Below are 27,980 nucleotides of genomic sequence, written 5' to 3' on the forward strand. Positions count from 1 at the left end.
GATAAGTGAAATGAGGAAGAAATCCGGTGAAAGAGGGAGGGGCAAGGGAAGAGGTGTTTCCCCTGACGGTTCACGTACAGGCCACAGGGGAGCACCCAAGAAAACCCACTCAATACTGCCCATGTTGTCCAGGACAACAACCCTCACAGATCCAAAAGAACAGGACCAGATAATTACTTGGATGACCTCTCAAGCGTCCAGCAGTGGGTTAAGCAGCACCAGCACATCACGCACGAGGTCCGAGTCCTCAGCCAGTTAAAGTCTGGGCTTTCTTTGAAGACTGCACTGAGGATGTTACCATGGCGATTTGCAAGGTGTGCAAGACCCGCCTGAGCAGGGGGAAAAGTATTAACAACCTCTCCACCACCAGCATGAGCCGCCACATTCTATCCAAACATCCCACTCTGTGGGCAAACGCGGCAGGACAGGGTACCACCAGCAACACTGCCTCCCTTGGGTTCACCAGACTCACCACCAGACCCGCCTCAGCAGCAGCAGTAGCCCAGCCATTGCGTGGTTCACAACATTCACAAACATCAGACGATGCTGACACTGTCACTTTCCGGACTAGTGCTCTTGAGGTCTCCCAGTGTTCATCAAACACAACAACCAACAGCCCTTCGGTGTGCAGCGCTACGGTTGAGTTGTCTGTTTCTGAGATGTTTGAGCACAAGAGGAAATTGCCAGCAAATGACCCCCGGGCCGTGGCAGTAACAGCCAGCCAGCATAGCCAAGCTTCTGGCCTGCGAAATGCTGCCATATCGAGTGGTGGAGACAAACAGCTTCAAGGGCATGATGTCAGTGGCCATCCCACGTTACGTGGTTCCCAGCCGCTACCACTTTGCGCGCTCTGCAGTGCCTGAGTTGCATGAGCACGTGGTCAGCTAAATAACCCGAAGCTTGAAGAATGCCGTTGCCTGCAAGGTTCACCTCACCACTGACACCTGGACGAGTGCGTTCGGCCAGGGTCGATACATCTCCCTTACCGCGCACTGGGTGAACCTTGTGGAGCCTGGCAGCGATTCCTCACCTGCTACGGCGCGGGTGTTGCCCACGCCGCAAACAGCTGGATAACAACAGCAGCACCTACCTCTCTGACTCCTTCTCCTCCAACGCATCTCAAAGCTGTACCTCATCCGGAAATGCTAACCCAGCACCAGCAGCAGTAGGATCGTGGAAGCAGTGCAGCACAGCTGTTGGCATGCGTCAGCAAGCGTTGCTGAAGCTGATCTGCCTTGGGGATAAGCAGCACACAGGGGAGGAAATTTGGAGGGGAATAAAGGAACAGACGGATTTGTGGCTGGCACCGCTGGACCTGAAACCGGGCATGAAGCTAGACACCTGGCACGAACTGGCAATGTACGCAATAGAGGTGCTGGCTTGCCCGGCAGCCAGCGTTATGTCGGAACGCTGTTTCAGTGCTGCCGGAGGCATCATCACAGATCGGCGTATCCGCCTCTCCACAGAAAATGCAGACCGTCTGACTCAAATTAAAATGAATCAATCCTGGATTGGAAACGACTACGCAACACTCCTGGACCCCAACCAAGTAACATGACCGATGAACATCTGGGATGGTTTAGCGTTTCCGGTCCCTGTTTATTGAACCTCTCATCTGTATTACATTTATGACTGCATGGCGGCAAAAAGCATTGCTGCTATATCCGCACGCTTTTTGTCCTCATGCAAGGCCTGGGTTGTTGTGTCTCACAAAGCGTGGCCTTCTCCTCCTGCGCCTCCTCCTGTTCCATCACGTGTGCTGCTGCTGCTGCTGGGTTACCGTTGCCGCGTGGTCCCTGTTTATTGAACCTCTTATCTTTATTACATTTATGACTACATGGCGGTACAAAGCATGCTATCCGCACGCTTTTTGTCCTCATGCAAGGCCTGGGTTGTTGTGTCTCACAAAGCGTGGCCTTCTCCTCCTGCGCCTCCTCCTGTTCCATCACGTGTGCTGCTGCTGCTGCTGCTGGGTTACCGTTGCCGCGTGGTCCCTGTTTATTGAACCTCTTATCTTTATTACATTTATGACTACATGGCGGTACAAAGCATGCTATCCGCACGCTTTTTGTCCTCATGCAAGGCCTGGGTTGTTGTGTCTCACAAAGCGTGGCCTTCTCCTCCTGCGCCTCCTCCTGTTCCATCACGTGTGCTGCTGCTGCTGCTGCTGCTGCTGGGTTACCGTTGCCGCGTGGTCCCTGTTTATTGAACCTCTTATCTTTATTACATTTATGACTACATGGCGGTACAAAGCATGCTATCCGCACGCTTTTTGTCCTCATGCAAGGCCTGGGTTGTTGTGTCTCACAAAGCGTGGCCTTCTCCTCCTGCGCCTCCTCCTGTTCCATCACGTGTGCTGCTGCTGCTGCTGGGTTACCGTTGCCGCGTGGTCACTGTTTATTGAACCTCTTATCTTTATTACATTTATGACTACATGGCGGTACAAAGCATGCTATCCGCACGCTTTTTGTCCTCATGCAAGGCCTGGGTTGTTGTGTCTCACAAAGCGTGGCCTTCTCCTCCTGCGCCTCCTCCTGTTCCATCACGTGTGCTGCTGCTGCTGCTGCTGCTGCTGGGTTAGCGTTGCCGCGTGGTCCCTGTTTATTGAACCTCTTATCTTTATTACATTTATGACTACATGGCGGTACAAAGCATGCTATCCGCACGCTTTTTGTCCTCATGCAAGGCCTGGGTTGTTGTGTCTCACAAAGCGTGGCCTTCTCCTCCTGCGCCTCCTCCTGTTCCATCACGTGTGCTGCTGCTGGGTTAGCGTTGCCGCGTGGTCCCTGTTTATTGAACCACTTATCTTTATTACATTTATGACTGCATGGTGGTACAAAGCATGCTATCCGCACGCTTCTTGTCCTCATGCAAGGCCTGGGTTGTTGTGTCTCAAAGCGTGGCCTTCTCCTCCTGCGCCACCCTCCTCCTGTTCCATCACGTGTGCTGCTGCTGGGTTAGCATTACCGGTCCCTTTTCCTGGAACCTCTTATATGTATTACATTTATGACTGCATGCCGACAAAAAGCATGTTACCTGTGCAAAGAAAACAGACATTTCCCGCATTTAAAAGACAGTTTTCCCTTTGAAACTTTAAAATCGATTTTCTCAAAAACTATAAGCTCTTTTTGCTAAATTTTTTTTTCCTCTTGTACCCACTCCCAAGGTGCACATACCCTGTAAATTTGGGGTATGTAGCATATAAGGAGGCTTTACAAAGCACAAAAGTTCGGGTCCCCATTGACTTCCATTATGTTCGGAGTTCGGGTCGAACACCCGAACATCGCGGCCATGTTCGGCCTGTTCGGCCCGAACCCGAACATCTAGATGTTCGCCCAACACTACTCCAGACGAGAGGAGACCTGATATCACAAGGCCCGATATTACACCCGGATCCAGACAAACTGAAACTAGCGGTCTGGATATTGAGCGCAGTAAACTAGAAGCCCTAGGCTGCTCGAAATCAGTTCAGGACACTCTGCTACAGGCACGTAAGAAGACGACTAATGCAACCTATTCGAATGTATGGAACAGATTCAAGGTCTTCATGAAGGACAGAGGACAATATTTGAATCCTAATGTAAATGAAATTCTGGAATTTCTACAAAAGGGACTCGAATTAGGGTTAGGAGTCAATACGCTAAAGGTACACGTGTCGGCATTATCAGCCCTGACAGATAATAGATGGGCAACTCAACCACTGATAGTGCAGTTCATCAGGGCGGCACATAAAATAAGGCCTCCAAAGAGGAACATGTTCCCGCAGTGGGAGCTACCTCTGGTTCTCAAAGCTCTGACAAGACAACCTTATGAACCAATAGAACAGTGCAACCTAATCAATTTGACACAAAAATTACTATTTTTAGTAGCAGTAGCGTCTGCAAGGCGCGTTTCAGAAATTCAGGCACTGGGGTGCAAACCGCCATATCTAACTATTTTTAATGACAGAGTAGTCCTTAGGCCTGTGCAACACTTCGTCCCGAAGGTGGCATCACAATTTCATTTCAACCAGGAATGGACGCTACCAGCATTCAACTTACCGAGCGAGGAAAACGTGCATACACTAGACATACCAGCCCTGCTACAGACATATATAACAAAGACTAAGAATATTAGGAAGTCAGACAGACTATTTGTGATTCCGGACGGACACAGGAAGGGACAAGCAGCAACCACAAGGACAATAGCGGCCTGGTTAGTGAAAGTCATTGCAGCAGCTTATAGGCAAGAGGGTATGGAACCACCTACAGAAGTCACTGCTCATTCAACAAGGGCAATCTCGACATCTTGGGCAGCGTTTGCGAAGGTGTCTGCTGATACAATCTGCAAAGCGGCTAACTGGTCGTCGACAAATACTTTTATTGAACACTATAGAGTGGATCCAGCAGCATTGTCCACAAGGAACTTTGGTAGCGCAGTCTTAGGCTCAATTTCAGAAACAATTTAAGCAGAAATGGTTGTTTTGTATTGATATATATACTATATCTGGTGGACTTATTCAGCATAATGTTGCTCATATATTATGATATGTAAAATAAAAGTTTGTTTTGTGAAGCATCAGAAAGTGTCTCGCCCACCCTTATTTGTTTGATAGTTAAATCCCAATTGTATGCTGCCATGGATATAGCAGGAAAACGGAAAATTGGATACTTACCTGCAGGTAATTTTCCTTTCCTGCTGTAGACATGGCAGCATAGGGATTTCCCACCTCGAAAGGAGTAGCGTGTAATCTAGAAACATAAAGCAATGAGGGTAGGGGGAGTGTTTGATTTATAGAGAAATAGACCTGTATGTGGGGCGGGGTTTACCCAATTGTATGCTGCCATGTCTACAGCAGGAAAAGAAAATTACCGGCAGGTAAGTATCCAATTTTCCGTTATCTCATGCATTAGCACTCCCTACAGTTAAGGTGAAAAATAAGTAACCTTTGTAAAAAAAACCAATAGTGATTCAAGATACTCATACACATGTGCAGTGTATCAACCTTACCACTCATAGCTTGACCATTAGGGTGACATTACTGTGCATGAGCACTGTGTAAAAAAACAACTGCTTAGCACCTCCCACATGGGGTTGTGTGTGCCGCAACCCCCCTCCCACTCCCCCCCCCCCCCCCAGCATGTGTGCAGCTATTAAATATTCATGTATTTTCCACCACAACCCCTTCCCAATTGTTTTCCGCTTCCTCCACAGTGTCGCCGCCTGACACGTGTCTTGTGATAGGCATTGAAAGTGATTGGCTACATGCCAGCTACGCTGAAGAGGAAGTGAGAGGAAGTAAAGAGGACCGGTCTACCAGCAGAGCAAGATACAGAATAATGCTCCACTGCAGCTGCCCTGCTCCAGGACCAGAGCAGAACCAGGGGCTTTTGATATGCCCCAGGTTGAGGTACATGTACCATTTAATGGAGGGGGGGGGGGAGGACATCAATAATTTAATTTGCATTGAAATGAAACAAATCTGATTGGCTCCACCCCTTTTCTGAATTTGAACCCTAGTCACCCAATGACCAACTGTACCAGGTTTGAGGCTTGTGCCATTAACAGTGCAAGAATGGCAGCAATTAAATATTCCCCTTGAAATAATAGAAATCAATAGGTTAATTTTGATTGGCTGTTGTAGGCTCCACACACACTTTTATTAATAATAATCCCAGTCACCAACTGTGCAAAGTTTGAGAACCCTGCCATTAACAGTGTAAGAATGGCTGCAGTTTAAATTCTCCCAGTGTATTTGTCTCCGCCCACGTTTTGGTTATGGGAATAAAAAGTATCCTATATGTTATTCCAGGTAATGTACCATGTGTGTGCCAAATTTAATTCAAATCTGTTCAGCCATTGTTGCGTGATTGAGTAACAAACATCTAAAAACTTTCCCATTTATAATATTAGTAGGATATAGAGATATAGATATAGATAGATATATATATATATATATATATATATATATGTTATGGCCAGAACTCGAAGTCTGGCCACTTCGGGTTCTGGCCGGCCAAAATGCGAAGTGGCCATGTTACTGCGCCCAATGTCAGGATTGAATATATTCCAGGCTCCAGCTCCTCCCCCCTCTCACTAGGCTCCAGGCTCCAGCAGCTCCTGTCTCCCTAAACGTGTCTGCCTGCCTCCACCCACTGCGTCCCCGATATATTGCCTATATACTTACTTCCTCTAATGCGCTCCTATGTGGCTTTTTTCTCCGTCTGGTGTTTCTTTTATACTTACGTCTTCTGTATGCGCTCCAGCGTGGACACTTCCTCACTCTGCGTCCTCTCACTTCCTCTTGGTGCGCTCCAGTCTGGTCTCTCCGGAACCCACATTGCCTCGATCCACTAGCCACGCCCATTCACGCCGCGTGTGACGTCCTTGATGGCGCACACGCGACGTATTCAGCTTCCTGTACTTAAACAGCGTTACACGCTGTACCTTCACGGAGAACCCCTCGCACTCTTGAAAAAGCGGCGTGACGGCCGCGGAACCGGTGGAGTAGTCCACCGAGGGCCTCTTTTCAGCCACCACGAGCTCCTGTCTTGGCCATCCATACCGGATAAGTATCCCTCTGCCTCACTCCACTGTATCTTGCCCACTTTCTGTCTCTCCCAAACGTTCCTCCTGCCATCTTTTCCTCCAGGTTTCTGGTCATTATTTTTGCACTATTGAGATATATATATTCTACATTGTATATGGTCACTGATTGTTTTGTATGCACCATTTGCACTAATATATGCACTTTATTATATATTGTTCCTTGAGAGGTACTGAACCCGGGTTCAAATGGGGGCATGCTCAGTTTGAGCATAGCCACACCATTTTTTTCTACCTTATACTATTTTAGAATCAATATGATGGCCAATTATTGTTATGAGCATTACTTGATATTGTTATATGCCAATTGACTGTGGTGGCTTGTTTTTAGTGTTTTTATTATCTTTTTGGAAGTATACAATTAATCAATAAAATTGTGACATTTTTCTATTATTATATATATATAGTTGTGTGGTGCTGTGTCTATGAGCATATTCTTCCTTTAGCTCATGGTTTTTTGGTGCTCTAGCACACACAAAAGGGTTTTTGAGTGCAGTGCTCTCTCTTGCTATTTGCATATATAAGGAGGTATCCTTTTTCTTTCTTGCACCAACCCGTTATTTTATTTTGAATATTATCAATTATCAGATATGGAAGGGTTATGGGAATCTATGGAGGCCAGTTGGAGCACCAAATTGGGGAAGGCCTTCCCTATACGTAATGACCCAGATCAGCAGTTGCCAGATGACACTAGACTACTATTTAGACAATATAAGGATTTACATAAGGACCACATTCGGTTGTGGTGGAATATTAATAGTTTGGAACAATATAAGAAAGAACAAATCTATCCACGAGGACTTAGAGTCCAAATTTTTCCCACTTGGGAACTCCAGGGTGACTCAAAGCATATTTGGGAGGAGGGACTCGCTAAATGTTCCATTATTATCATTGACATGCTTATTGATCATGATAAAAAACTGTTGGATAAAGTGAAATCTGGCCTCTCTGATCTGGAGTCTAAAATGTCAGTTTTGGATAAGGATAATATGGTACAGCCCTTTATCAGAATACTTAAAAAAGACATGGATAGAATGGAGCTTTCCATCATTGAGGGGAAAAGGAGGAAGTTTGAGCGTGACAGACATGACTTTGATATGGGTAATGCATACAGATGGACACATAGAGGGAATACTAGACGGTTTAGACCCAGGCCCAGACATCCACCTAGAGGTGGTAACCCCAAACCTCAATATGATCCAAGCAATCCCAGACCAAATAAACCATTACCTAGGAACCCTAGCGGACAAAATAACATTGATCATTCCGATACACAAAGTGAGGATTTTTTATCCAGCGACACCGAAGGAGAACCAAACGGGGGGGCCGCAGGCGTAAACAGACTAAGGGATCTTTTGCGCACACCTCAACATCTGAAACGCAGGAAGGTGTGGGACCACTCGAGACCAATGTATTGAGTATCATTAACCTGTCCGAGTACGTACTATCACCACCTGAGATGACAGTGTTACAAAAAGGACTGACCTTCTCCCCTACCAAATCACTTGACAAATTTGAATTAACTAAGGATCTGTATCTGTTTTGCAGAAAACTTGCTTTCAGGAAATACTTTCATTCTTCAACTGAGTGTGAACCAAACTTAAGTGATGTGGATCGACAAGCCCTCAGAGATTTGATGGACTTGCTTGCTGAGTCTGAGAACGAGTCCACACTGGTGAGTCAGCGAGCAAAACTTTTTAGAAATCCCTCCAGATATATGCCGTCTTTTCAGAACTATCCTGCTATTAAAATATTTTTTGAGGTAATGCTCCAAGAGGTGTCATCTATGAGACCAACAACGCATAGGTATGACAACCTGTCAAGGGAGGAGCTAACAGCTATTCAGTCCCTAAAAAATAATACTAATTTAATCATTAAAGAGGCAGATAAGGGTGGCAACATCGTTATCTGGCCCAGAGATGCATATCTTAAAGAGGCATATAGGCAGTTGAATAATACCATCAATTATCAAGTGTTACCAGGAGATCCTACGGACTATTATCATGTGCAATTAGAGATGTTACTCAATGAAGCGAAACATAGAGGGATTATTACACCTAAGGAGTTTGAATTTCTTTTTCCAAAAACACCCACTGTTGCCACGTTTTACATGCTACCAAAAGTTCACAAAACCCTTATTGACCCCCCCGGTAGACCAATCGTGGCTGGAATCAATAGCCTTACGGCACCGGCATGTTCCTTCATTGACTTTTTCTTACAATCTCATGTTACAGCTCTCGATTCTTATCTCAGGGATAGTATGGATCTTCTTAGGATCCTGGAGGACCTACGAGTACCGTCAGGAACGCTACTACTCACCTGTGATGTGGAATCATTGTACACCTGTATCTCACATGAACTGGCTCTTTCTACAGTGAAATATTTCTTAGAGATGGAGGATCACACATACTCAGATCTTCATACCTTTTTGTTACAACTACTCAGGTTTGTCTTGGATCATAACTATTTTTTGTTTAATGGAAAGTATTATAAACAGATATGTGGGGTTGCCATGGGTGCAAAATGTGCACCGGCAGTCGCCAATCTCTTTTTAGGTTTTTGGGAAAGGGAGATCGTCTTTGGGGATCGCTATGCTGTATACCATCCATATATACTAGGATGGTATCGCTACATAGACGATTTGTTGGTGCTATGGACAGGCCCCCCTGAACTGTGTAGTCAATTTGTGACAGATCTAAATCATAATAATATGAACATTTTTTTAACTATGCAGATGTCTCCCTCACGAGCTGAATTTTTGGACCTGTCGATCCAGATATATGAGGATGGTACTTTAGCCACTGATTTGTATAGGAAACCCACTGCGGTAAATAGTTTGCTTCATTATAAAAGTGCTCACAATAATGCCCTTAAGAACAATATACCGACCAGCCAGTTTTTGAGACTTAGGCGGATTTGTACTAATGATTCTGATTTCCACAGACAAGCAACACAGCTACAGCAGAGATTTCTGGAGCGTGGATATCCTAAAAAAGTGGTCAAACAAGCCTTCTTTTCTGCCAAAAACAAGAGGAGAACGGAACTTATCAATCAGAGGCCACGCGTGGATGATAAACTGGTGAGACTCAGCACTGTTTACAACAATAGCTGGAGAGAAATTCATGGGGCTTTGAAAAATACATGGCCAATATTACAATCAGACCCTGATTTGAAGGGCTGTATTGCACCTTATCCATCCATCACTGCTAAGAGATGTCCCACTTTAAAGGATAAACTCTGCACCAGTCATTTTTCCTCTTGTACAGGCCGTACGATTGGAGCAGGCATACGTGGGAGTTACCCATGTGGGGCTTGTAATGTTTGTCCATACATGAGTGGCCGGTCTGAGATAAGTAACTCTTCACAGTCTCATAATTTTAAATTGAACCAGTATATCAATTGTCGGACACAAGGGGTTATATATGCACTTAGGTGTAGCTGCCCTAAACTTTATGTGGGGCAAACTAAGAATGCATTAAAGGTCAGAATTCAGCAGCACATGTCCAAAATAAGACTGGCTGAACGTGACCGGAGGGAGGGTCACAGTCTTACATCAGTGGCAGCCCATTTTCTGGATTTCCATGCAGGTTCATATAATTGTTTACAGGTCTTTGGCCTTGAACACATTAAGACCACCAATAGACGTGGAGACATCGTCTCTAGACTCTTGCAGAGGGAGGCGAGATGGATTTTTATGTTGGAATCCATGTCCCCCAAGGGCTTAAATGAGGAGATAGACTATTCTGGGTTTCTTTGACTGTGTACTCACCTTGTGTCTCTTCTGTTACAGATTGTTCATATATATTGTGACCTCGTGTATTCTACAGCATATTGTACTCTTGTTTATGCATATATTGGACCCTTGTGGACTCGTAACCACTTTATTGGACTCATTGGACCTTCATCAATGAATTTTTGTACGTCGCGCTTTTTTGACATTTTACGCCGCTGTTTATCCCTGTGGAACTACATAAATGGAATCGATCCTATTGGTGCAATATGGATTTTGAACTGTACATGGATCCAGCATTTTTCATATATACTGTTTATATATCTGTATATTTTCTATTTTTACAGGGTGCCAACCTGTTACTCATTGCTCTCTGGGTCCCCCCTCTTTTCTGGGGTTCCCCTTATGTGGGTGCTCCCTGAGGGCGAGTATCCATACAATATTGTCCCTTATGATATGATTGGGGTATTCCTATGATTTTTGATGTGGCTTGGGGTAAAAATGAATTGATAGATTATTGTCTCCCCTGATGTAAATTGATATACTTTTGGATGATTATATGTATAGTCAATGATGGATATTTCCTCTTTGATATATATTATAGTTTTGTTATGTATTACCTATTGCCTATATACTTACTTCCTCTAATGCGCTCCTATGTGGCTTTTTTCTCCGTCTGGTGTTTCTTTTATACTTACGTCTTCTGTATGCGCTCCAGCGTGGACACTTCCTCACTCTGCGTCCTCTCACTTCCTCTTGGTGCGCTCCAGTCTGGTCTCTCCGGAACCCACATTGCCTCGATCCACTAGCCACGCCCATTCACGCCGCGTGTGACGTCCTTGATGGCGCACACGCGACGTATTCAGCTTCCTGTACTTAAACAGCGTTACACGCTGTACCTTCACGGAGAACCCCTCGCACTCTTGAAAAAGCGGCGTGACGGCCGCGGAACCGGTGGAGTAGTCCACCGAGGGCCTCTTTTCAGCCACCACGAGCTCCTGTCTTGGCCATCCATACCGGATAAGTATCCCTCTGCCTCACTCCACTGTATCTTGCCCACTTTCTGTCTCTCCCAAACGTTCCTCCTGCCATCTTTTCCTCCAGGTTTCTGGTCATTATTTTTGCACTATTGAGATATATATATTCTACATTGTATATGGTCACTGATTGTTTTGTATGCACCATTTGCACTAATATATGCACTTTATTATATATTGTTCCTTGAGAGGTACTGAACCCGGGTTCAAATGGGGGCATGCTCAGTTTGAGCATAGCCACACCATTTTTTTCTACCTTATACTATTTTAGAATCAATATGATGGCCAATTATTGTTATGAGCATTACTTGATATTGTTATATGCCAATTGACTGTGGTGGCTTGTTTTTAGTGTTTTTATTATCTTTTTGGAAGTATACAATTAATCAATAAAATTGTGACATTTTTCTATTATTATATATATATAGTTGTGTGGTGCTGTGTCTATGAGCATATTCTTCCTTTAGCTCATGGTTTTTTGGTGCTCTAGCACACACAAAAGGGTTTTTGAGTGCAGTGCTCTCTCTTGCTATTAGCACTCCCTACAGTTAAGGTGAAAAATAAGTAACCTTTGTAAAAAAAAACCAATAGTGATTCAAGATACTCATACACATGTGCAGTGTATCAACCTTACCACTCATAGCTTGACCATTAGGGTGACATTACTGTGCATGAGCACTGTGTAAAAAAACAACTGCTTAGCACCTCCCACATGGGGTTGTGTGTGCCGCAACCCCCCTCCCACTCCCCCCCCCCCCAGCATGTGTGCAGCTATTAAATATTCATGTATTTTCCACCACAACCCCTTCCCAATTGTTTTCCGCTTCCTCCACAGTGTCGCCGCCTGACACGTGTCTTGTGATAGGCATTGAAAGTGATTGGCTACATGCCAGCTACGCTGAAGAGGAAGTGAGAGGAAGTAAAGAGGACCGGTCTACAAGCAGAGCAAGATACAGAATAATGCTCCACTGCAGCTGCCCTGCTCCAGGACCAGAGCAGAACCAGGGGCTTTTGATATGCCCCAGGTTGAGGTACATGTACCATTTAATGGAGGGGGGGGGAGGACATCAATAATTTAATTTGCATTGAAATGAAACAAATCTGATTGGCTCCACCCCTTTTCTGAATTTGAACCCTAGTCACCCAATGACCAACTGTACCAGGTTTGAGGCTTGTGCCATTAACAGTGCAAGAATGGCAGCAATTAAATATTCCCCTTGAAATAATAGAAATCAATAGGTGAATTTTGATTGGCTGTTGTAGGCTCCACACACACTTTTATTAATAATAATCCCAGTCACCAACTGTGCAAAGTTTGAGAACCCTGCCATTAACAGTGTAAGAATGGCTGCAGTTTAAATTCTCCCAGTGTATTTGTCTCCGCCCACGTTTTGGTTATGGGAATAAAAAGTATCCTATATGTTATTCCAGGTAATGTACCATGTGTGTGCCAAATTTAATTCAAATCTGTTCAGCCATTGTTGCGTGATTGAGTAACAAACATCTAAAAACTTTCCCATTTATAATATTAGTAGGATATAGAGATATAGATATATATATATATATATATATATATATATATATATATATATATATATATATATATATATATATATATGTTATGGCCAGAACTCGAAGTCTGGCCACTTCGGGTTCTGGCCGGCCAAAATGCGAAGTGGCCATGTTACTGCGCCCAATGTCAGGATTGAATATATTCCAGGCTCCAGCTCCTCCCCCCTCTCACTAGGCTCCAGTGAACTCCAGGCTCCAGCAGCTCCTGTCTCCCTAAACGTGTCTGCCTGCCTCCACCCACTGCGTCCCCGATATATTCCGCCCCACCTGTTAAGTAATGAGAGGGGTAGTGTCGGACTGGAAGGTGTTAAACTGAGGAAATCCACCTGCTGGCCAAGCAGCAGTAACCATGTGTTATTCCCTACAGAAACTTGCAGCAGGTCTTCACAGTGAGCAGCAACACCTGATTACTGCTGCTTGGCCAGCAAGTGGATTTCATCAGCTTTCCCACCTCCCAGTCCGACACTCAGCAGCGGAGGGGGGAAATTAGTGGTTGCGAGGAAAGAGGCCGGCGGCAAGCGGTGGATCCTAGTAACATCGCTGGCAAGGGAGGCAGGAGAGCGCCGGCGAGGGGCGGAGATTAAGGAGCAGCACAAAAATCTAGCTCCTCCTCTTGCTCCCCTCAACGGCTCTGGTTCCTCCCCCTGTCCCTCCTATAACCTCTGGCAGCCAGGTCCAGTATCCCCTAACCACCATCTATTTCCCTGGTACGAACGGTAGCGGGGAAGATACAGGGTGGGTGGAAACTGATAGTGGTGAGAGGAGGAAAAGGGAAGGAGCCAGAGCTCTGGACTGTAATTACTAATCACTATTGGCCAACAGATGAGAGGAGGCAGGAAGGGGGAGGAGTCAGAGCCGCCTGACTGGGGAGAGGAGGGAGGCAAGAGGCGGAGCCAGAGGCTAGAATTTATTCAATTCTGACATTGTCCGCCGTAACACGACACTTCGCATTTTGGCTGGCCAGAACCCGAAGTGCTGCAACATATATACTGATAAGAAAAACAATTGTATCTATCCTCCTTCTCTTACAGAGTTTTATTTTATATTTAAATCTACTTTTTAGGTTTTTACTGTTTCATTGTCTCTGCTTAAAGAGGAACTGTCTCAAAAATCTTAAAATTTAAAGCACATACAAAAAAAAGGTAATTTCTCCGAGAGTAAAATGAGCCATAAATTACTTTTCTCCTATGTTGCTGTCACTTACAGTAAGTGGTAGAAATCGGAAATTACCGACAGATTTTGGACTAGCCCATTTTTTCATAGGGGGGGTTCTCAGGGTTTTCTTTATTTTTAAAAGCACTTTGTGAATGGCAGTTGCTGCGTCCAACTGCAAAAATAGTGTGCAGCGAACAGGGAGGCTGGCCAGCATCTTTATATAAATTTTTTTCAGGGAATGTCTTCATAAAGAATAAATGCCATGCTGAAAATCCTCTATGGAGAGATGGACTAAACCAAAACCTGTTGATTCTGTCAGATTTCTACTACCTATTGTAAGTGACAGCAACATAGGAGAAAAGTAATTTATGGCTCATTTTACTCTAGGAGAAATGTACTTCTTATTTGTATATCTTTTACATTTTAAGATTATCGCAACACTTCCTCTTTAAGGACACCTTCATTGAAGTATGCTAGAGCTCAAATCTATGAATTATTGACCCTTTTTATCTCTTTCCCGCTCTCAGAAGCCATTTACGAACAGGAAAGTGTTTTATGGCTGTAAATACTTATGAGTGAGGGTTATGCTAAAGTCTGGCCCAGTCCCGACCCAGACAGAAACGGTCACTTGAATACCTGATGTTTAAGTCTTTCAGGCAGAGAAATAAAAAAAAGGAACACAGCCTAGTTATTTGAGTGCTAGACACTGTACATACACATATCTATCTTATCATGTCACCTCGGTTGTCCATTAAAGAGAGCCTGAACTGAAAATTGAAAGTCAAAATAAACCTACACACGTTATAGTTAACTCCTATGTAGTCCCCTCATCAATCCCTTTCTCCTCTTCTGCATCCTGTTTGTCCACTGCGATCAATGGAATTCACCAAAAATGGCCATTACCCCATAACAGCTTCCAGGTCAGCACACTGTTAAACTGTAATATCGCCCACTTGAGCCATAGGGAAACATGGACATCACCTTGCACATTCAGTTGTAACTGACAGGCACTGCCGCTGATGTATAACTGACAGCAACTGGTATATTTCAGTTCTGACAAAATGTCAGAACTGGAAAGGATCACTGAAGAAAACGGTGAGCTTCTGAGAGGAACTGACGATGAGGTAAGTATTTAATATTCATTTGCAGCTACATCATGTGTTTATTTTAACCACTTAACGACCCCCTAACGGCGATAGGCGTCGGCGGGTCGTTAGTGGTATAGCATGGAAACGTTTCCATGCCAGTTCACGGAGACTGTCTCCGTGAACAGTGTGCGAGCCGCCGATCACGGCTCGCACGCATAATGTAAACACGCGGGGAAGAAATCCCTGCTGTTTACATCATACGGCGCTGCTGCGCAGCAGCGCCGTGACGTAGATCGGCGATCCCCGGCCTCTGATTGGCCGGGGATCGCCGGCATCTGATAGGCAGAAGCCTATCCTATCAGGCGCAGGACGGATATCCATCCTACGCCGCTCAGAGGGGAAGGGAGAGGGAGGGAACGGAGGTGAGGCCAGAAAACGCTGCGGAGGGGGGCTTTGAGGAGCCCCCCCCCCGCAAATCAATAATAGCCGGCGGCGATCAGACCTCCACAGCAGGACATCCCCCTAGTGGGGAAAAAAGGGGGGGGGGTCTGATCGCCCTGGCACATACCTGATCGATGCTGCGGGCTGTAGAGCCCACGCAGCACCGATTACTGGAATATCCCCTGGTCCTTAAAGAGACACTGAAGCAAAAAAAAAAATATATGATATTGTGAATTGGTTGTGTACTATGAATAATTACTAGAAGATTAGCAGCAAAGAAAATATTCTCATATTTTTATTTTCAGGTATATAGTGTTTTTTCTAACATTGCATCATTCTATAATATGTGCAGATTACACAACACTCAGCATTCAAAATGATTCTTTCAGAGCAGTCTGTGAACTAATGACCTCTCCTCTGGCAGAGAAGAAGTAAATAGTTCAATAACAGTTGAGATAATAAAAGTCAGATAACAGCCCTCTCCACGACTTTGAAAGTCGTAGAGCTTATGGCTTTTTTGCATAGAGATAACAACTGGAGTTTCTTAACTCTTCCTGTACTGGTACCAATTAGACTGATGTATCTGATCTTAATGTTTTATTTCTTAGCTGTACTATACATACAAATCATAATATCATAATTTTTTTTTCGCTTCAGTGTCTCTTTAAGTGGTTAAATAATTTTACTCAGTTCAGGTTACCTTTAAGCACAGGTGGTTAAAAATGTCCAAACAATGGCAGCTCAAAGTGCCCCCACCTCACGTTTACTTTACAAAGTACACACTTAGGGCCCTTTTCCACCAGCGCGTTTGCGCTGGCTGAATCGCAAAACGCAAACCGCTAGCGATTTTACAATCGCTGCAGTTTGCTTTTTAACATAGGAATCGCAGTAGGTCATTTCCACTACCGCGATTCGTTTTTGCCGGGAACGCGAACGCGCGGCGGAGCGATATTTGCCGCGATTTTGCTATGCAGTGCATAGCATAGCAAAATCGCGGCCGCGAACGTCGGGGAATCGCCGGTAATTGCGATTTAGCAATCGCTAGCGTTCAGCGTGAACGCTAGTGATTGCTAGTGGAAAAGGGCCCTAACAGTGTATTTACTATGTATAATTTACTTATGCATTATAATAAAACAACACCTGTAAAAAACAGAGCTTCTCTGATACTTAAACAGTTTTTATAATATTGTTATTATAAATGTTCCTTTCTACTGGATGTCATATATATTATAATGATTGGTTACTTTGATATTTGCCCTGTTAGTCAACCTCTTTCTCCTACACGTATAAATACACATATAAATATTCGAAGACATATGCAAACCACACATATTGTACACAGCGCTTTACATATTCCTATTTACTTTATACACTGTATAATTTCTTCCTGTCGCCCACTTACACAGTCAAAGCAAGATGTTATGTATCAGGATGATACCATTTATCGGCTAACTTAAAAGAAGAAGAGGAAGCAAGCTTTCGGCTGTAAAGCCTTCGTCTGGCTTCAATCCTGTTTGCTTAAAAGCTGATGGAACAGACAGCTATATACATGCAACATCAAAAGGGGATACATAAATTTGTTTCAAGCATAAACACATGTACATGCCTACTGCTGCTTACACAGTCACATGACTAGACATCCATCACATAAAAAACAGTTTTTCATCTACATCACTATTCACTATGTTCCCGTCTCTTTTCCCACATTGCACACAGAATTCACACACCTTGTGACACATCAATGTTGTGACCCCCAACCTGCCTGTGCCACGATGGGCCCCAATGAAAATATACTATCCTTCTCCTCCTAGACCTCTCATCAGCATTCGACACTGTTGATCACTCCCTGCTTCTCCAGTCCCTGCAATCTGTGGGTATCCAAGACCTTGCCCTAGCATGGTTTTCCTCCTACCTCTCAAATCGCTCCTTCAAGACCTCCTTCAATGGTTCCTTCTCAACCTCCTTCCCACTTTCAGTTGGGGTCCCCCAAGGCTCTGTTCTTGGTCCCCTGCTGGTCTCCATTTACACCGCCTCCAGCGGAAAACTCCTCTCCTCTCTGGGTTTCAACTATCACCTATATGCAGATGACACCCAGATTTACCTCCATACCACTGACCTCTCCACCACCACCATGGAGAAGGTATCCTCTGGTCTCTCAGCTATTTCATCCTGGATGTCTGCCAGGTTCCTAAAATTAAACCTGGATAAGACTGAACTCCTAATCTTCCTGCCCCTTGCTGCTTCACCCCCCACTGACCTCTATGTCACTGTCAATGGCACAATCATTCATCCAACCACACAAGCCCGTTGCCTGGGTGTCACCCTGGACTCGGCCCTCTCCTTCACCTCCCACATCCAAACCGTAGCTAGGGCCTGCTATTTCCACTTACGCAACATCTCCAAGATCTGGCCTTTCCTGACCCCAGACACTGCCAAACTCCTTGTCCATGCCCTCATCATCTCCCACCTGGACTACTGTAACACCCTCTTGTCAGGCCTTCCTCAAAACCGCATCGCCCCCCTAAAATCCATCATGAACGCAGCAGCCTGACTCATCTACTCCTCCCACCGCTCTGTCTTCACGACTCCCCTACGCAAATCCCTTCATTGGTTTCCAATTCACTTCAGAATCAGCTTCAAGATCCTATGTTTGGCATACAAATACATACACAAGTCCTGCCCAACCTACATCTCTGACCTGGTCAGCAGATATACACCTGGCCATCCATTTCGTTCCTCCAACGACCTCCTCTTAACCACCCCACGCATCTCGCACTCCCATGCCAGACTGCAGGACTTCACTCAGGGGCGTAACTAGAAATCACTGGGCCCCCCTGCAAAACTTTGAATGGGGCCCCCTCCCACCAAGGGGGCTGGGCACATTACACAAGAACCTGATGCACACTAAATAGGGACTGTCTACAAATCTTTGTCTGCAAAACTTTGTACGATTCCTTAACAGTAGCTGAGTACATGCAGTCATTAGAACAATTATGCAGAGCAGAAATATTTTTCTCTCCTTGCCTTTAGTTGTCAGTCTTTCAGGACAGGCCCCCCGTGGCTTCTGGGCCCCCCTGCAGCTGCATCCCTTGCAGGGTCTATTGTTACGCCCCTGACTTCACTAGAGCTGCCCCCATCCTGTGGAACTCTCTCCCACTGCCCATCAGGCTCGCTCCCACCTTCAACACCTTCAAAAAAGCACTCAAAACTCACTTCTTCAAGGAGGCCTACATCAACTCAACACTACCCTAATCCTTTCTGCCAATAACTTCTTGCTGCACCCCCTCCTTTTGTGTCACCAACCCCTCCCTCTAGATTGTAAGCCTTTGGCAGGGCCCTCTCCCCTTGTGTATCATACTTGACTGTGTGCACTTTACCCAGAATTTGGAACTGGTAATTTTTACCACTACCATTCCAGTTTATGATCTGGCATTGTACTACTATCTGCATTGTGTTGTGTATCTTTTTGCTATTACCTGTATTGTTGTATCTATTGTCTGTTACCTGTATTGTTCTGTCACCCTTGTTATCATTGTCTGTAATCCTATATATTGTACAGCGCTGCGTAATATGTTGGCGCTATATAAATCTAATAAATAATAATAATAATAATTCCCTACTCTGCACAGCATTGGACTTTGCCTGTTGTGCTTGCTCCGTACACTTGTGTGTATTTTCTATATATTTTTTAAAGCTCATATATCAATGCTGGCCCGTCATATGACCCTCCACATCAATGTTACACCTGGACACCTATATCTTCTTCCTGTCCATCATACCACCCCACTGGCAGAGCTTCTACCCCCAACCAGTCCTCCTCACACACTGCTATTATTACCAGCTATCTCCATACCTGCCAGTGTCTGCCTCCAGTTGTGCTGCTGTCATCTCCTGGCACCACTTATATACCTCAAACACTTCATCTCCCGCCCCTTCCCCACACAGCCTGCGGAGACATTAATGCCTACAGCTGACTGAACGCATCCCTTCAGTAACAGACTCCCCACTGCAAAGCTATTATAAGGGAAATTTCCCTTTCCCTATACACTGATGCAGCACAAATTTTATACAATACAAACAGATTTGTGCATTTCAGTCTGCATCCAGCTCCCTGTGCACTCTGTTTGGAGCGCTGTTGCCAGAAGACTATCCAGAAACTACCCCCTTTCTACCGGAGTAATTATCTGCACAGGGTATGAGCCCTTGTTACTCACTTTCACCGCATGGACTAATCCATTTACTGGCAGAAAAACTCTGACACCCCAGACTGCCGGGTTCTGTGTGAAATATTGTGGAAATTCTTTACTCTGTGGAAATTCTTTAGTTCTGTAGTAAGCTAACACAGTAGTACTACTACAACTACTAGCATTAACTTCAGTACTAACTACACAATAACACAGTAATCCTATTTCCTAACCCCTAACCTAACCTATACTGTAGCTAGCTAAGGCTAATAGCTGGCCAGCAGGCAGCAGCTGGCCTGGTCTGTGCACAGCACACACACACAGACACATAGCAGCTGCAGCACACACTCTCACTGTCACACAATGAAAGCAAGCTAATTAACAATATAACAATAGTGTAGTGATAGTGAAGGGGTTAATCACTGAACAGATTTAGGTTCATCACTGTGTACAGCACTTGCTAGGCCAGCAGCACTGGAGCATGTCTCTCAGTGAGCATTCACATGCAAGGACGAGATTTCTCATCATGGCAGCCCTCATTACACAGGGGGGCCTGGCCAGGGTTCCTTTCTGTGATTGGGTGCCAGGGCTTAGGCTGGGAGCCCTCTGATTGGCTCAATGAGGTCAGGTGGGGCTGGCCAGGGTTCCCCTGTGATTGGTTGCTAGGGCTTCTGCTGGAAGCCCTCTGATTGGCTCAATGATGACGTCCTGGACGTCATCTACTTAGTTACAGTATCTCAATACTAGGGATGCCCATTCGGATTCCGCGGAAATGCAATTTCTGATATTCCGATCGGAAAATGCATTTCCGCATCGGAATGCGGAAATCGGTAATACAAGTGCGGTAGGCGGATTTCCGCCGGAAATAGCGGAAATTTCCGACTTTAACATCAATTTTCTCAAAAACTGTATAGTCTTTTTGAAAACTTTTTTGCATCGTGTTCGCAAGATTCAGTTTAATAAACCCTGAAAATTTGGTGTTTCTAGGACTTACGGGGGCTTTGCTATTAAGCACTAAAGTCGGCAGATTTTTACTGTAATGTAAAATGCAGAAAATCTGCATTATCCGATACGCGGTAATTTTAAGCCAATCAGAAGACTCAGAATGAATAAACCAATCAGAGAATGGGGATTTAGGCGGAAATTTCCGCATTCTCTGATTGGCTTATTCATTCTGCATCTTGTGATTGGCTTAAAATTACCGCAAATCGGATAATGCAGATTTTCTGCATTTTACATTACAGTAACAATCCACCGACTTTAGCGGTTAATAGCAAAGCCCCCGTAAGTCCTAGAAACACCGAATTTTCAGGGTTTATTAACCTTCCTGGCGGTAAGCCCGAGCTGAGCTCGGGCTATGCCGCCGGAAGGCACCGCTCAGGCCCCGCTGGGCCGATTTGCATTTTTTTTTTTTGCTGCACGCAGCTAGCACTTTGCTAGCTGCGTGCAGTGCCCGATCGCCGCCGCTACCCGCCGATCCGCCGCTATCCGTCGCGCCGCAGCCGCCCCCCCCCCCAGACCCCGTGCGCTGCCTGGCCAATCAGTGCCAGGCAGCTCTATGGGGTGGATCGGAATCCCCTTTGACGTCACGACGTCGATGACGTCGGTGATGTCATCCCGCTGCATCGCCATGGCGACAGGGGAAGCCCTCCAGGAGATCCCGTTCTTTGAACGGGATCTCCTGATCGCCGATCGCCGTCTCGCTACATGAAAAAAAAAAAAAAAAAAGATTTGCTGCCCCCTGGCGAATTTTTAGCAAACCGCCAGGAGGGTTAAACAGAATCTTGTGAACAAGATGCAAAAAAAATAAAAATACAAAATAAAGGTTTTCAAAAAGACCACCTAGTTTAGTTTTTGAGAAAATCGATGTTAAAGTCGAGGAAAATTTCCGCATTGGAATGCGGAAATTGGTAGCGGAAAGCGGGATCGGTAGCAGTAGCGGTAATTGGCAATGGGGGAATGCAGATTTACCGTGGAATCCGACCATCCCTACTTAATAGATTTCTGTGGATATCCGCTTTGCCAGCCAACTATCCGCAGATAGCTATCCGGATTTCCACAGAAATCCGAAATCTGAAATGGATAGCTGAAAAAAGGTCGGATATCCGGGTTACCCGGATATCCGGAATCTGGATGAGCAGCCCTGGTTAGCATTACGCAATGCTGGTTTTCATTACCAGCATAGCACCAATGAAAAGCTGATAAGATGGATGAAGGAGGGCCCCTCTGGTACAGGGTTCCCAGTGAGATCACAACCTCTGCATCCCCAATTGCTATGCCACTGCCCCCCCCCCCCCCCCAAAGTTCGATGGCATTTTGAGCCCCTAGGGGTACATAAAGCCACAAACGTAGTCGAACACGGCAATCAATGGCAGTAAACAGCGAGTAAACGATAAGTTCAGAGAACAATACTTACTTCAAGGCAAGGTTACACAGGAATCACAGACTCAGATTCAGGTTACAAGATCAGAACTCAGGTTGAACAGCTAGAAATATCAGGGTTCCAAGAAGCTGGCAATAGATTAGTGGTTTGGCAGAACTGGCTAGTCAGCCACAGGGATTCCAGGAAAATTGTATCAGTACAAATAACTGGCTGAACTGTGCTTCCAGATACAGGATTTCCAGTGAGCTGGTGTTAGTTCAAAGATTAGGATGAACTGATGCAATGGCATGCTGCGAAGCCATGAACTCAAATACTGTAACTGCCTAACGACTTCACCTAAACCACAGCTGTGAGCGAAAGACACACACACACACACGCACGCACGCACGCACGCACGCACGCACGCACGCACGCACACACACACACACACACGCACGCACGCACGCACGCACGCACGCACGCACGCGCACACACACACACACACACACACACACACACACTGAAGACAGGACACATGGACAGACAAGTGTCATCAGATCATCTACAGGTCCTGGCTGAAATTCAGAGATAACCGTACCCCCCTTTTACATACCTTATCCTCCACATCCTTTAATCCCACAGGGTACAAAATACCTTTCAAATATAACGGTATAAATGTTTCAAAGAGCAAAGGGATTTGGTCCACCAAGGCTATGTCCAATATAACTGGAACCATAAAAGCAATGCCCAACCAGACACTAAGGGTGGTCAGAAATGCCCATTTCCGATTCACCATTGCCAATTTCCATTTTTTCGATTTCTGATTTTTTGGGGTTTTTTCAATCTCCATTTTTCTAATTTCCGAGGAGTATTTTATTTGTTAATTTTTTGCATCAGAGAATGCAAAAAATGAAAATCAGAAATTTGAAAAACTAAATATTTGTGATTGGTCTAAAATTACTGCGGTAATCCAATTTTTGCTGAAAAATTTTGCATTCTCTGATTGGTCCAATGCTTCGGAGATCTGTGATTGGACTAAAATTACTGAGTTGCGGTAAGTTAGATTTCCGCAGAATTTCGTTTTCTAAATTTCCATTTTCCAGTTGGACATGCAGAGATTTCAACTCCACAGAACCCGAATGAGCATCTCTACCAGAGACTATTGAGTGATGATCTACAAACAAAGCAATGCCCAACCAGACCAGAAACTACAGAGAAATACCTAACCAAGTCAGACCCTTCAGTGCAGTGCTTAACAGAACAGAAGCCTTTAAAGTCCTGCCCACGGATGACCTAATCCATACAACCAGGTCTAAATTCCTCAGAAATACCCAGGAACCCAAGATGTCCCAGAGCTTTCATCTCCCGACTCCCCAAATCCTGGTTTACAAGACATATCAGCATCTGGGCACACTGGAGCCCAGGCAGCATCTGGACAAGCCGTTGAAATGCCCCCCCCCCCCCCCCCCCCAAAAAAAAAAAACACTTAAACATTGGCTCTCATGAGGTACAAAGCAAAAAAAATACGAGAAAAGTTTGATGTTTCAATTAAACAACGTGGGACCAAAAACTGAAACTTGGAACATTTAGCAGAACTGATGACATCAGTGATATTACACTGAAGTTGAACTCTATTTATGAGATTGGAGAGTTTTGAAAAGACAGATTTGTGATTTTCATACGCATGCATTGTACAAACTGGCCCTAGCTCAGCACACAATGGCACAGAGACCGTGCCTGTATATACTGGTATAGTACTCACAGGTATTGACACAATGTCTGTACATAGTTTTAGTACATAGTAGACCTAACACAGTCTCTTAACAGTCTGGCCCTGGCTAAGATTTCTAATACACAAGCTCAGTACAGGCTGGCTCTGGCACAAACTCTCTAAACAGAAACTGGACAAGAGTTCAGGAAGACTCATATTCAGAATAGATATGATACAAATACAATGCTGCTGTTAATGGTTCTGTTGTAGTGTCAACCAATTCATATGTATAAACTAGCTGATTGCCCGTCGATGCCCGGGTATGTATTTGGCTGGTGTTGGCTCTGCATACTTTCTCTAACCCTAACACACAATTACTCAATTACCAAATTTGTGAGCTTTGCGGTCTTTGGTATCAATAATTTGCATTGAAATGAAAAAAATCTGATTGGCTGTTTGTGGCTCCATACCCTTTTCTGAATTTGAACCCAAGTCACCCAATAACCAACTGTACCAGGTTTGAGGCCTGTGCCATTAACAGTTCAAGAATGGTAGCAATTAAATATTCCCCTTGAAAAGCAATAGGTGAAGTTTGATTCACTTTTGTAGGCTCCACCCACTTTTCTGAATATTAATCCCAGTCACCCAGTGACCAACTGTGCAAAGTTTAAAAACCCTGCCATTAACAGTGTAAGAATGGCTGCAGTTTACATTTTTCAGTGAAATTTGTATTTGTCTCCACCCACTGATGACCCGGCGTTGCCCGGGTATGCATTTGACTGGTGTTGGCTCTGCCCACTTTCTAACCCTAACACACAAACACTCAATGACCAAGTTTGTGAGCTTTGGGGTCCTTGGCATCAATAAGTTGTATATACCCATAGAAATTAAAAAATCAGATAGGCTGTTTGTGCTCCGCTCCTCTCCAGCATTTGAACCCCAGTCACCCAATGACCAACTGTAGCAGGTTTGAGGCATCTGCTATTAACAGTGTAAAAAAATGGCAGCAATTTAAATATCCCACTTGAAAATCAACAGATGAATTTTGATTGGCTTTTATAGGCTCCACCCACTTCCCTGAATATTAATCTCAATCACTCAGTGACCATCTGGGCAAAGTTTGGGAACCCTGCCATAAACAGTGTAAGAAGGGCTGCAGTTTACACTTTCCCAGTGAAATTTGTTTTTGGCTCCGCCCACTTTTTGTAACCTGGACAGAAAGTCACTACTCAATGCCCAAGTTTGTGAGCTTTGGGGTCCTTGGCATCAATAATTAGTATTTTCCCATGAAATGAAACAAATCTGATTCACTGTTTGTGGCTCTGTCCCCTTTTCTGAATTTAAACTCCAGTGACCAGCTGTACCAGGTTTGAGGCTTGTGCCATTAACAGTGCAAGAATGGCAGCAATTTTAATATTCTCCTTGAAAAGTGACATGTGATTTTTGATTGGATTTTTTAGGCTCCACCCACTTTTCTTAATATTAATCTCAGTCACCCACTAACCAGCTATGCTAAATTTGAGAACCCTGCCAATAACAGTGAAGAAGGGCTGCAGTTTACAATTTCCCAGAAAAATCTGTTTTTAACTCCACCCACTTTTTGTAACCTGGACACACAGTCACTACTCAATGACCAACTTTGTGAGCTTTTGGGTTCCTGGCATCACAATTGTGCTAATGGAAGCAGTTTATCCAGCAAAGAAATCTGGCTGCTTTTGGCTCCACCCCTTTACTGAATTTGAACCCTAGACACTTAACGACCGACTGTAGCAGGTTTAAGGCCTTTGCTATTAACAGTGTGAGAATGGCTGCAGTTTCAATATTCCCCTTGAAAATCAATAGGTGAATTTTGATTGGCTCTTGTAGGCTCCACCTACTTTTCCGAATATTAATCCTAGTCACCAGGTGACCAACTGTATGAAGTTTGAGAACCCTGCCATTAACAGTGCAAGAAAAGCTGCAGTTTTACATTTTCCCATGTAAAAAGTTAGTTGTTTTTGGCTCCGCCCACTATTTGTAATCTTGACATACACTCACTTAATGACCAAGTTTATGAGCTTTGGGGTCCTTGGCATCAATAAGTTGCATTTTACCATTTAAATTAAACAAATCTGATTGGCTGCTTTTGGCCCGCTCCCTTCAGAATTTAAACCCCAGTCTCCCAGTTACTGACTGTGGCATATTTTGGGCCTCTGCCTATAAAAGTGCATGAATGGCAGCAATGTAAATATTCCCCTTGAAAATTAAAAGGTGAATTTTGATTGGCTGCAGTAGGCTCCACCCACTTTTCTGAATATTAGTCCCAGTCACCCAGTGGCCAACTGTGTCACGTTTGAGAACCCTGCCAATAACAGAATGGCTGAAATCAATCTAACAAATCTGATTGGCTGTTTGTAGCTCCACCCCTTTAGCGAATTTGGACCCCAGTCACCCAATAGTCACTGTATCAGGTTTGAGGCCTCTGCCACTAACAGTGTAAGAATGGTAGCAATGTGAATATTCCCCTTGAAAATCAATAGGTACATTTTGATTGGCTGTTGTAGGCTCCACCCAGTGGCCAATTGTGTAAAGTTTGGGAACCCTGCCATGTTAAAAATGTAGTTATTGGCACTGCCCACTTTTTCTAACCTTGACATACAGTCACTCAATTATCAAGTTTATCAGCTTTGGGGTCCTTGGTATCAATACTTTGTATATTCCCATTGAAAAATAAACAAATCTGGATGTTTGTGGCTCCGCCCCCTTTCTGAATTTGGAGTCTAGTCACCCAGTGACCAACTATACCAGGTTTGAGGCATCTGCTTTTAACAGCATAAGAGAATGGTAGCAGATAAAATATTACCTTTGAAAATGAAAAGGTGCATTTTTATTGGCTGTTGTAGGCTCCACCCACCTTCCAAAATCTTAATCTCAGTCACCTAATGACCAACTGTGCAAAGTTTGAGAACCCTGCCATTAACGGTGTAAAAATGGCTGCAGTTTATATTTTCCCAGTAAAAGTTGTTTTAGCCCCGCCCACTTTTTGTAACCTGGACACACAGTCACTCAATGACCAAGTTTGTGAGCTTTCAGGTTCCTGGCACAAAAAATGTGTAAATGGAAGCAGTTTATCCACCAAGGAAATCTGATTGGCTGTATGTGGCCCCGCCCCTTTAGTGAATTTAGACCCCAGTCACCCAATGACCGACTGTAGCAAGTTTGAAGCCTCTGCTATTAAAAGTGTAAGAATAACAGCAGTTTAAATATTCCCCTTGAAAATCAATAGGTGAATTTTGATTGGCTGTTGTAGGCTCCACCCATTTTCTTGAATCTTAATCGCATTCACTCAGTGACCAAGTGTGCCATGTTTGAGAACCCTGCAATTAACAGTCTAAGAATGGCTGCAGTTTCCCATTTAAAATGAATGACTGAAATTTGATTGGCTGTTTTATGCTCCGCCCACTTTTTATGGATTTGTAACCCCGGTCAGCAAGTGACCAACTGTGCCAAGTGTGGGGGCTCTGGCTTGATTACTGTGAAAATGGCAGCCTTTTAAATTTTTTCCATTGACTTGAATGGGTGAAATCTGATTTGCTGTTTGTAGCTCCGCCCACGTGTGCAGGGGGGACATATCATCCCAGGTAGTAAGGGATCTGTATACCAAGTTTCGTTCAAATCGGTCAAGCCGTTTTTGCGTGATCGTGGCACACACATACACACACACACACATACATCCGATTTTATATATATGGATTATATATTCATATTTTGACTAAGAAGAACCAGTAGTTTGGAAGCAGTCCATTGGGCAGCGCGGTGGCATAGCGGATAGCATTCTCCTTGCAGCACTGGGTTTTTGGTTCAAATAGGGACTAGATTGTGAGCTCCTCTGAGGGACAGCTAGTGACATGACTATACTGGATCTTCTCAAAAAATTAGCATATTGTGATAAAGTTAATTATTTTCTGTAATGTACTTATAAACATTAGACTTTCATATATTTTAGATTCAAATACACACAACTGAAGTAGTTCAAGCCTTTTATTGTATTAATATTGATGATTTTGGCATACAGCTCATGAAAACCCAAATTTCCTATCTCAAAAAATTAGCATATTTCATCCGACCAATCAAAG

At 44.4% G+C, this 27,980-nt stretch overlaps 1 protein-coding gene across 2 annotated transcripts in view; it reads right to left on the minus strand.

Moving 5' to 3' along the window:
- LOC137531572 (farnesyl pyrophosphate synthase-like) overlaps nucleotides 1–27,980 on the minus strand; it is a 63,335-nt gene that overhangs the window by 29,696 nt on the left and 5,659 nt on the right. Inside the window, exon 1 of one of the 2 annotated variants that reach the window (XM_068251497.1) lies at nucleotides 19,462–19,469. The exons of the other annotated variant lie outside the window; for it this stretch is intronic. The gene's annotated coding sequence lies outside the window, so the exon portion shown is untranslated. Of the gene's footprint in view, nucleotides 1–19,461; nucleotides 19,470–27,980 lie in introns of those variants that run through there. 2 annotated transcript variants of the gene reach the window in all.

Source organism: Hyperolius riggenbachi, chromosome 9 (assembly GCF_040937935.1).
Source record: "Hyperolius riggenbachi isolate aHypRig1 chromosome 9, aHypRig1.pri, whole genome shotgun sequence".
Taxonomy (NCBI): Eukaryota; Metazoa; Chordata; class Amphibia; order Anura; family Hyperoliidae; genus Hyperolius; species Hyperolius riggenbachi.